This window comes from Gambusia affinis, linkage group LG03 (assembly GCF_019740435.1).
Source record: "Gambusia affinis linkage group LG03, SWU_Gaff_1.0, whole genome shotgun sequence".
NCBI classification, from domain to species: Eukaryota; Metazoa; Chordata; class Actinopteri; order Cyprinodontiformes; family Poeciliidae; genus Gambusia; species Gambusia affinis.
Genome location: NC_057870.1, coordinates 32,719,136 through 32,728,879, shown reverse-complemented (window position 1 = coordinate 32,728,879; position 9,744 = coordinate 32,719,136).

Genomic DNA, 9,744 nt, shown 5'->3' with positions numbered 1-9,744 from the left:
CCCGTTAGTTTTTAACCGTGTTGGTGGAACAACCAAAACATTCAGACTTTGAGAACGAAGACCATGAGCAGCAGAATATTTAGTTAAAATCTGACAAACGTAATCAGGAGCCTGGTCTTGTAATGTTCTGTATGTCAGCAGAAGTACTTTAAAACAAATCTTAAAATCACCTGGAAGCCAGTGGAGTGAAAATGGAACAGGAGAGATACGACAGAATTTATTGGATGTGGTGAGAAGTCTGGCTGCTGCGTTCTGTATTGATTGCAAAGGTGAAATTGAGGATTTATCCCGAAAGTTGAAAATAGCATTGCAGTATTCCTGAGGAGATGACATGAAAGCATGAATGATTTTCTCCAGGTCAACTCTGGAGACCATTTGTCTAATCTTAGAAATGTTTGTGAAATGAAAGAAATAAGAACGGGAAGCAGCCTTAATGTGAGTCGAAGCCATTTGATTCATCATAATCATCCAACCTTTCTCATCCAAACAGGAACCTGAACTGGGAATGCATATCATATTAATACATGACTGTGCTGCATAAACTCCTGTACCTGAGTGGCCCTTAGAGGATCAATTTGAACTGGAAGAAATGAAGGAAACAAGATGTGGAAATGATATTCATGACGGCTTGTGTTCACAGCAGGAATGTGTGTATTTTATCAGCTGTCATCTGATTTATGGGTTATTTAAATCACTTTATATATATTTATATCAGCCGTCATGCCGCCCAGCAATGGCCCAGTCAAAGTCTGAGACGTCTCCATCTTCCTCATTCTGAGGTTTTGAATTCCAGCTTATCTTCCTCACCACATCCAGAAACCTACATGCTTTTATTTGCATTTGGCTGGAAACTAGAGGTGGGCGGATAGATGCAAAATACTGATATTGATTTCCAAGTTGTTTTTTCTGATCAATACTAACATGACAAGAAGGAAATATTGTTTAATTTTTGTACTGCAGTTTCTCAACTCTTACTAAAAACAGATTTTTTGATTGGGTCTCAAATTATATTGTAACCCATGTTATTTTAGCAGTAAATAACTTCAAAGTGGTCTGAAGCCACAGTAATATCCATCCATCCATCCATTTTCTTACACCCTTCGTCCCTAATGGGGTCGGGAGGGTTGCTGGTTCCTCTCCAGCTGCGTTCCGGGCGAGAGGCGGGGTCACCCTGGACAGGTTGCCAGTCTGTCACAGGGCAACACAAAGACATACAAGACAAACAACCATTCACACACACCTAGGGAGAATTTAGAGAGACCAATTAACCTGACAGTCATGTTTTTGGACTGTGGGAGGAAGCCGGAGAACCCGGGGAGAACCCACCATGCACAGGGAGAACATGCAAACTCCATGCAGAAAGACCCCAGGCAGGGAATCGAACCCAGGACCTTCTTGCTGCAAGGCTACAGCTCTACCAACTGCGCCACTGTGCAGCCCACCACAGTAATATGCTACAGAATATGAACTAGAACAACCAGAAGAAGAAAAAAACGTTTTGTGGTCAATTTACTGACAAAACTTTTCCTTTCAACATTTTTCAAGAATTAGTTTTCATCTATGGTAAATTTTTTGATTCCTGTGTGTCTGGATCCCGAAGAATTTTTTGTTTTTTTGAGATAAAATTTCTTTCTTTTTCTTGCTGTGAATCTCCGGTGACTTCTGCGCTATAATTAGCTTTGTTAGCTATCAATTAGCCACCAGCTAATATTTTGCTATTATGCAATAAAAGTTATACTGCAAATGTAATTTTATAGTTTCATTGTTAAAAGGGGAAAAAAACAATCGGAGATACTTGTTTATGGGTAAGAATACATGTTTACATGTTTTGTATGTGAATTAGCAATGCTTATAATGGCTAACTCACAAAAGCTATTCTGCTAATATTACACATCTTGTTGAAATGCTGATACTGATAAAGTATTTAGTGACAGTGAGTTATTTATTCCACTGTATGGAATTTAATAGTGCTAAAAAAAGATATTGATGTCAATTCAGTGAATAATATTTTATGATGTTTTGTTGAACTGAAATAAAAAGTTATTTATCACTGCTGGAAATCATTTTATCTACACGGAGTGAGGAGATAAAATTTCACTGAAGTGACTTAGAATCACATATGGCACGATAGTGAAAGATGTTTCTGCTACATGCAGGTTGTTTGATTATTTTTGTGTTGAGAGACAACGCATGAAGAACGGCGAGCCAGGATCCACAAGAGAGGATTCACATTGTGTCCACTACGATGCCAAAGAAGTAAACTTCTTCTGTTCCACTAGATCGGTGGGATTGCACATATTAACACTACCCGGGTAGCTACAAAATAACATTCAGATCTGAAAACTGAACTGAAAACAAATCAAAGAAAAAGAAACTCTTGAACTTGACTGACTTGACTTAGGACTATTAAAAGGAAACTTTGACTATTTTGTTTTGTTAGTGTTATTGTCAAAATGTCTAATAAATGTGTTTTGTTCAACACATTGTTTCCCTTGCTCCTCCTGAGTTGAACCGAGTTCTGATACGTTATTTGATTATAAAGATTCAGAGTCACCGATCCCCTTGTCGCAGGTTAGTAGATCTTACAATATATTTTTTTGTTTAGGAAAAAATCCACACATTTCAATTGTTTCTGTTACTTGTGTAAACATGTTAAAGTATTTTGTAAAATACAAACTTTAAGGTTTGAACAAAATAAGTCAAAGGAAAACACACCAAACACCAAAAGATCAGAAGTTTGATAAATCAGTGTTAAAATCAGCGACACCGGTCCGGTATTTACATGGTTTCAGATTGATATAAAATAAATTAGAATAATAAAATACACAGTATCGTACAACTCTATTAACAACAATTTGAACAACTGTAGCAAATAAAGTCGCTGGTGTGTACAATGGTGAGAGGTTGGATAAAGTTAACATTTATTAATAATTCAATCTGAATAAAAAAAAAAACATATTTTATTGGATTGGCTTGGTTAGGTTTTATGTTTCTAAATCAGATTATTTTACATATTTTCGGAAGGAAAATATAATATAAATAGAAAACTTGACGTTTCAGTGAAAGACCCCCAAACAAACCGGTATCTATATTATTGTTCAAAATTGTTTATAGTGAAGCCATTTTATAACCGATGTTGTGGCGCCCTCTGGTGTCTGAGGAGTATTACTACAGAATGAAGCGGTTCTCAATGTCGACCTGAACTTCAAGCATCAACTTCCAGCAAAATTGTTTGATAAAATCAAACATAACTCACAATATTATGATCCATGATTGAATGTGATTGTTTTTTTGTTTTTTTAAGAAAAAATACCAAAAACACAGGTTTTATAAGTGTTGCTGAAGCAAAGTCCTAAAATGTATTTGCTGCAGAGTTTTGCTGCCAGCGTATTAAAGCTGAATAAATAAAGAAAAACAACTACTTTGACATTTTTTAGCTTCAACAGTGAAGGTTGTACAAATATTAGGCTGCCCTCATTAAATATTCTATTAACGGCCGTTCACAGGTTCTTGTCAGTTTAAATTATTTGGGTATTTTTAAGTTTCAAAAAAAGTCTAAGAAGTTGACCCAATGGTTACTTCAAACAGGGAAAAGTTGGTCAACATGGTCAAAAGTTTGGAAGTTGAAGCAAGGGCGTAAATCCCCTCTCATTATTGGGGGGGAACATAAACAGGAACATTTCTTGAGCACAAAGTTAAAGTTTAATGTAACTCCTCCACACTTTGGACATCTTTGTTTTCCCCTACATGCTGCTGTGATGTGTTCATATCTCTGGCATTTATAACACCTGAGAGGAGGAGGGATTTACAGCCATACAGGAAAGCACATACACCCGACTTTTACCCTTTCAGGAAGAACATTTGTTTGAAACTCCAACATTACAGAGAGACTTTCCACTCTTTCACCTTCAACTGTTCTCATCATTCTTTTAATTTTGCTGACTTCACCTCCATAAATACCGCATCTGAACTTTTCTAGATCTTCCCCCGCTGGAATACTTGTGATCACCCCTCTTACTACTTTATCATCTCCCAAAATCTTTATCTAAGTAATCTTTTTTTTGCAAAATTACTCTGGGTGTTCATCACTTTGTTTTTCTGTTCTTCCTTTCTCACTGTAAACAACAGATTCCCATCTCTAAGGATCTTAGCCAATGACAGCTCTCCAAACTTCTTTTTTTAATTATCTCAACAGAGCTAATGGACTGAGTTGAATACCTTCATCCTCCTTCCTCCGTTTACTACTTTGAGTCTCTGACAAGTTATCTTCTTTTCACTCCTTTCCCGATCCTCTACTACCACGCACTGGAGTCCAGTCACCTAAATCCATCTCATCATCTCAATCATTCTCAACCATAGCAGTCCAGTCACATCCAGTTTTATGCCAGCCGCCCAAGATCAGCAATTGTTGTGTTGATTCTGCTCTGTCAACTTCAGATTCCGCTCCAATCTGGACCCAGACAAGATGCAAATGATAGTTTTAATAAGGAAGTGTACAGAAATCCAGGCAGCACAGGTGAGCAAAGAGACAAGGTAAACACAGACAATGGTAGCACTGGTAGCACTGGTAGCACTGGTAGCACTGGTAGCACTGGTAGCACTGGTAGCACTGGTAGCACTGGTAGCACTGGTAGCACTGGTAGCACTGGCACCAAAGTCAACACAAAGATCCAGCAGGGAAATCCAGACACTCTGGATATAAATACACAGGGAAGGTAATCAGGGGAAACAGGACACAGCTGGGATCAATCAAGGGGTGGAAAAGACGACACAGGAACTAAATTAACACACAGAAAACCCAAATCTTCACATTTTATTTATTTTAGTGCCATTACTGGAAAAAGGTCTCAAAACAACAATATTATTGTTTATCACAAAAACTTCTGGGACAATTGATCGTCCAGTAAAGTTTGTTATCGAGACAGGTCTAATTACTAACCTGCTTTAGCATTCAGTTTTCACCCAAATGAGCAGAATTTCCTCTGAATTCACTGCGTTTAGTTATTAAAGCAGTAGAGTCACAACACAAAGCCAGATCCAAACAGTCCCACCAAGAAAATCAGCTTCACGAAGGATTATTTGATCAAAACTCCTGAAATACCTTTTGCGGCTGAGTAATCCCAGATCTGTTTTCTTATCTTTGCACCTGTTGAAGCTTTAATACCTTTAATGTCCCTCAAGTTATACGAGACCTGAAATATTTAATAAAACTTTGCATCGTGGCTCCATGACAATCAGGATCTCTGATTTGTGCTTTTAGATTTGCTGCGTTATAGGCGTTACCTTGGATTGGCTGCAGGTGAGCTGAGCTCCGCCGCCATGTTCTGCTTCTCCTGTACGCCCAGAACAGCTGCAGGCTTCACATTCAGGCATTTATATGAATAAATGAACCGATCCGATCCGAAGATCAGGAAGTTCCCTCAGAGGGACAAAGAACCCTGATGTGGAACCAGAAAGATTTAGCAGGATTAGGATTGAGCAGCAGCAGTATTAATATTGGTCTACAGTAGCACATGTAGTGACTGTGCTCAGTTACAGCAACATGCACATGTAAAGACCAGACTTTGTGTTTTTGCAGTGCATCACCCAAAATGCAAATAAGCATCTGAAAATAGATTATTTTTGCTAAAACAGACAACAACCTGATCCTTTTCTGTGGTTTGAGGATTGGTTTTTAATAAATCCTAATATTGATGACAAAGTACTAGTTCTATTGGCTGATGAATTAATTTTGCCAATAATTCCATATTAAGAAATCATTGATTTAAAACAATCTATATTTTGCTAAAAAGTTACTCGTATGTTAGTTTTACATATTTCAAGTTTACTAAAATATTTGAACTACAAAATAGAGACAAAGGAATTAGACCAGAGGATATTTACTTATACTGATCTTGCAACCCTGAACAGGAGCATCTAGTTTATAAACTTTGAATAGATCAACATTAGATTATTTTTCTTCTTCTTGCTCTTTCCTTTGGTTTGTTATTTATTTTGTATTTCATTTTAATTCCTGTAAAGCACTTTGTATTGGCTTGTTGCTGAAAATGTGCTATAGAAATAAAATTAGGAGCGGACTTCCGTTGGGATGCGTGAGGAGTAGACGCCGCTGGACTGCTGCTGCATCTGTGCTTTACATACTTCCCTGAAACCTCATCTCCTTTGCAAAGAGTACAGTATTTGTTTTTTGTTTTTAAGTTATTATTTCTCGTAAACTCAAGTTGTCATATCCAAGACCAAAGGAAAACCCTCTGAACGAGAAAAAGATGCGCCCCCGACTACAGCTAGCATAACAATGGCGGACATTAGCTCGCTCCTTAGCAGTCATAAAGAGGCCCTGTCTGCGGAGTTCAAATTGTCTTTTGAGTCTCTGAACTCCACACTGAACAGCATCAACTCTACTATCACGGATCACGGTCAGCGTATTTGCTCATTGGAAGATAATGCAACTGCTTCTGATGCGCGCTTGCTGCAGGTGGAGAAGGTGTGTGCTAATCTTCAAAAAGAAAATGAGATACTGAGAGCTAAAGTGGTGGATCTGGAGGGGCGCAGCAGGCGCCAAAACATTCGCATTGTCGGCTTACCAGAAGATATAGAAGGTCCCCGGCCATCCTCGTTTTTTTCTCAGCTTTTGATTGAAGTCTTCGGTCAAGACACGCCCTTCCTCCTGAGATAGATCGAGCGCACCGCACTCTCGCCCCCAAGCCCGCCTCCGATCCCGCCTCGCCCTGTTATCCTGCGCTCCACAGATTCCAAGAGAAAGACCTGATTATCCGCGAAGCCCGCAAGAGGGGTGCACTGTCTTACCAGGGGCATAGGATCCGCTTCTATGATGACTACAGTCCAGAGGTTGTGAAGCAGCGCTGCGAATACAGAGGTGCCATGACCGAACTGTACAAGCGGGGATACAAGCCGGGATACAAGCCGCGCTATTTCCTGCAAAGTTGCGCATCACACTAACGGAGATAAGAAGTGGTTTCCCGCCCATGGATGCGGCTAAATTCGTCCAGGATTTGGGTTAGGCTTAAAAAAACAAAAGCCCAGGTACATCCTTTGTCTTTGGAAATCTAACATTGGTTTCTGGTTTCTTTTCTCTTTTCAATTGCGATTTATTTTCCTAATTCATTGCGGCTTGTTGGGCCTATTTGTTAGTGAATAATACTGTAATACATTACATATACGCAGCTTGATCATTCGAAGCTGTAAGGAATGAGGTTCGAATCTGTCTGTTTTTTCATAACGCGATGGCTAGTAGCTGGGATTTAGGAAGAAGGAAGTAATAAAATATGCTGATAGGTTTATCAGAGTTTTGGTGCCAGCCTTTTGCGACACCTTTTTTTCTGTTTTTCTTTTCTTTTTCCTTTTGGTTTTCTCTTCCCTTTTTTTTTGTGTGTGTATTTTGCGGGTCTCCTTTATCTGCATGTACTGATGCTACTCATTACATATGTGCTACATTTCATAGCTCTCTGTCATTTTCATATATATCACACCTAGGGTACTATGCCAAGTATTAACGCCCCATTAGCACCAGAGGATTCTTTAAGATTTGTCAGTTGGAATGTGAAAGAGTTGAACTCTCCTATAAAGCGTAAAAAAGTATTCAATCACCTAAAACATTTAAACACAAAAATTGCTTTTTTACAGGAAACACACTTAAAAATGTCAGACCAGCTCAGGCTTCGCTGTGGTTGGGTTGGCCAGGTGCATCATTCATCATTTAATAGCAAGGCACGTGGGGTTGCTATTCTAATACATAAATCTGTTTCCTTCTCGGTGACCAAAGTCATATCAGACCCTAACGGCCGCTATGTTATTGTCCTGGGAAGAATTAGCAGCAGCAATTTGGCATTAGTAAACATATATGGTCCAAACTGGGATGATGAGGACTTTTTCAAAAAAGTTTTCTTCTCACTTCCTGATCTAAATAACAGCCAGCTCATTCTTGGGGGTGACTTTAACTGCTGCCTTGACCCTTTACTTGACCGTTCCTCAAGCAAGTCACATTCAGTCTCCAAGTCATCCAAAGTTCTACATACATTTATGCAGCAATATGCAGTCTCAGACGCTTCGATATTTTAACCCTAACACCAGAAAATTTTCCTTTTTTTCCCCAGTGCATTCTACTTTCTCTAGAATTGACTTCTTTCTTCTTGATAACAAACTGCTCTCCTCAGTCAGGTCATGTTGCTATAATCCCATTGTAATCTCAGACCACTCTCCTGTCATCTTGGACCTCTCTCTCCCAGGCAGACCTGCTTCACGGCCACCGTATGCGCTTAAACTGCTTTTACTCAATGATACTGTTTTTGTCAAAACCATGAATGACCGTTTAGACCTGTTTGTCTCCTCTAATGTTACCCCAGATGTATCAGCTGCAACAATTTGGGAGACATGTAAGGCATATTTACGGGGGGAGATAATCGCTTACTCATCATATCTTAGAAGAACAACCACACAAAAAAGTCTTACCCTATCTAAAGCCATATCTGACCTGCAAACAAAATGTGCAGAGTCCCCTGTTCCAGACCTTATAAAAAAATCTGTTGATAAAAAAGGCTGAATTTGACACTCTAGCCTCTGACACAGCTGTGGCACTATTATTAAAATCCCGTTATAGTTATTACGAGTTTGGTGACAAGCCCAGCAAAATTCTTGCTCATCAGATCCGACAGAGAGCTTCAAACCAGCACATCGCTGAGATCAACATCTCCAATGGGACTTCTATTAATCCACAAATTATCAACAATCAGTTTAGAGACTTCTATTCTGCTTTATACACCTCAGAGTGTTCACCCGATCATGCTCAATATGAAAGTTTCTTTGATAGTTTTACTATCCCTACGATCGATCCAGAAACTGCCTCTGATTTAGACAAGCCCTTTACACTCGCTGAGGTTAAGAGTGCTATATTATCAATGCAGAGTGGAAAATGCCCTGGACCTGATGGCTTTCCATCAGAGTTCTATAAGGTCTTTTCTGACAAGCTATCTCCCCTTCTGCTTAACATGCTTAAGGAAGCAGGTGAATCTGGTGCTCTCCCTCTCACAATGCGACAAGCTACTATTTCGCTTATCCTAAAGAAAGATAAAGACCCACGAGTCTGCAACAACCACCGCCAATTTCATTGCTCTGTACAGATGTCAAGATTTTGGCAAAATGTTGGCAAAACGTCTGGAAGTAATCATGACCAAAATCATCGACTCTGACCAGACAGGCTTCATTAAAAACAGACACTCCTTTCATAATATTAGGCGGTTGCTAAATATAATGTACTCACCTACATCAGCTGATACCCCTGAAGTGATTATTTCAATGGATGCCGAAAAGGCTTTTGACCGAGTAGAATGGTCCTATTTGTTTTACACCTTACGACGCTTTGGGTTTGGCTGTTCCTTTATTTCTTGGGTCAAACTGTTATATACTTCTCCATTAGCCAGTGTTCGCACAAATAATGACCACTCAGAATATTTTCATCTAGGCCGTGGAACGCGGCCAAGGCTGCCCACTCTCCCTCTTCTGTTTGCAATTGCTATAGAGCCTTTAGCTGCAGCCCTCAGATCCAGTCCCATGCATCACGAGAGGTTAAAGTCTCTTTATACGCTGATGACCTCTTACTCTTTGTCTCAGACCCAGAGACCTCCATGCCTCTGGTATTAGACACGCTTGAGAAGTTTGGACAATTATCTGGATATAAACTGAACTTTAATAAAAGTGAATTATTTCCAATTAATGATGCAGCTACAA